Source organism: Arachis duranensis, chromosome 9 (assembly GCF_000817695.3).
Source record: "Arachis duranensis cultivar V14167 chromosome 9, aradu.V14167.gnm2.J7QH, whole genome shotgun sequence".
Lineage (NCBI taxonomy): Eukaryota > Viridiplantae > Streptophyta > Magnoliopsida > Fabales > Fabaceae > Arachis > Arachis duranensis.
The window spans coordinates 53,858,857-53,861,038 of record NC_029780.3 but is presented as its reverse complement, the minus strand read 5'-3'; positions in this window follow the sequence as shown (position 1 = coordinate 53,861,038).

Here is a 2,182-nt window from a genome sequence, read left to right as displayed (position 1 = left end):
TGTGTAGAGACTCTTCTTGGAGTTAAACGCCAGCTTTTGTGCCAGTTTGGACGTTTAACTCCCATTCTTGTGCCAGTTCTGGCGTTTTACACCAGAATTCTTGAGCTGACTTGGAACGCCTGTTTGGGCCATCAAATATTGGGCAAAGTATGGACTATTATACATTGCTGGAAAGCCCAGGATGTCTACTTTCCAGCGCAGTTGAGATCGCGCCAATTGGGCTTCTGTAGCTTCAGAAAATCTACTTCGAGTGCAGGGAGGTCAGAATCCAACAGCATCTGTAGTCCTTTTCAGCCTCTGAATCAGATTTTTGCTCAGGTCCCTCAATTTCAGCCAGAAAATACCTGAAATCATAGAAAAACACACAAACTCATAGTAAAGTCCAGAAAAGTGAATTTCAACTAAAAACTAATAAAAATATAATAAAAACTAACTAAAACATACTAAAAACAATGCCAAAAAGCGTATAAATTATCTGCTCATCGGTAGCCATTGACAACGGTGATGCCCTACATACAGCTTGCCATAGAAGGGAGTGATAAAATTGGATAAATGCCCAGGGACAAACATCTCCATACACTTATCTGAAATTCCCACCATTAATTTACATAAGTATTTCTATCCTTTATTATTTAAGCAAGTATCTCTTTATATTTCCCAAAATCAATTATTATCCACCTAACTGAGATTTACAAGATGACTATATCTTGCTTCATACCAATAATATCTGTGGGATCGACCCTTACTCACGTAAGTTATTACTTGGACGACCCAGTACACTTGCTGGTTAGTTGTGCGGAGTTGTGATAAAGTGTGATTCATGTTTGAGAGCACCAAGCCTTTGGAGCCATTGTTGATGATCACAATTTCGTCCACCAAGTTTTTGGCGCCGTTGCCAGGGATTGTTCGAGTATGGACAACTGACGGTTCGTCTTGTTGCTCAGATTAGGTAATTTTCTTTTTGTTTTGTTTCAAAAAATTTTCAAAAAAAATTTTTTTTTTTCCTTTTTTTTCGAAAATAAATAAAGAAAATACCAAAAAAAACATAAAATCATAAAAACCAAAAATATTTTGTGTTTCTTGTTTGAGTCTTGAGTCAATTTTTAAGTTTGGTGTCAATTGCATACTTTAAAAATTTTTCTTGCATTTTTCGAAAATTCATGCATTCATGGTGTTCTTCATTATCTTCAAGTTGTTCTTGACAAGTCTTCTTGTTTGATCTTGATGTTTTCTTGTTTTGTGTTATTTGTTGTTTTTCATATGCATTTTTCGTTTGTTAGAGTCCATGCATTAAAGATTTCTAAGTTTGGTATCTTGCATGTTTTCTTTGCATCAAAAAATTTTCAAAATTATGTTCTTGATGTTCATCATGATCTTCAAGGTGTTCTTAGTGTTCATCTTGACATTCATAGTGTTCTTGCATGCATCATGAGTTTTGATTCATAATTTTCATGTTGTGAATCATTTTTGTATTTTTCTCTCTCCTCATCAAAAATTCAAAAATTAAAAAAATATATTTTCCTTATTTCTCTCCAAAATTTCGAAAATTTGAGTTGACTTAGTCAAAAACTTTTAAAATTAGTTATTTCTTGTAAGTCAAGTCAAATTTTCAATTTTAAAAATCTTATCTTTTTAAAATCTTTTTCAAAAATCATATATTTTTCATTTTTTCCATTTTATCGAAAATTTTGAAATTTATTTTTCAAAAATATTTTTCTTAATTTTATTTCAAATTTTCAAAAATTATGCTAACAATTAATATGATTGATTCAAAAATTTGAAGTTTGTTACTTTCTTGTTAAGAAAGGTTCAATCTTTAAATTCTAGAATCTTATCTTTTAATTTCTTGTTAGTTAAGTAATTAATTTTAAAAATTAAATCTATCTTATCTTATCTTTTATATCATATCTTTTTCAAAATTTTATCTTTTTCAAAAATTTAATTTCAAAATATCTTATCTAACTTCTTATCTTCTTATCTTTTCAAATTTGATTTTAATATCTTTTTCAACTAACTATTTGACTTTTTGTTTGTTTCTTATCTTTTTCAAAACCACCTAACAACTTTTCCCTCTCTAATTTTTGAAAATATCTCATCACTTTTTCAAAAATTCTTTTTAATTAATTAATTATTTTAATTTTAATTCTATCTTATCTTTTATTTTCGAAAATCATTTAACTTC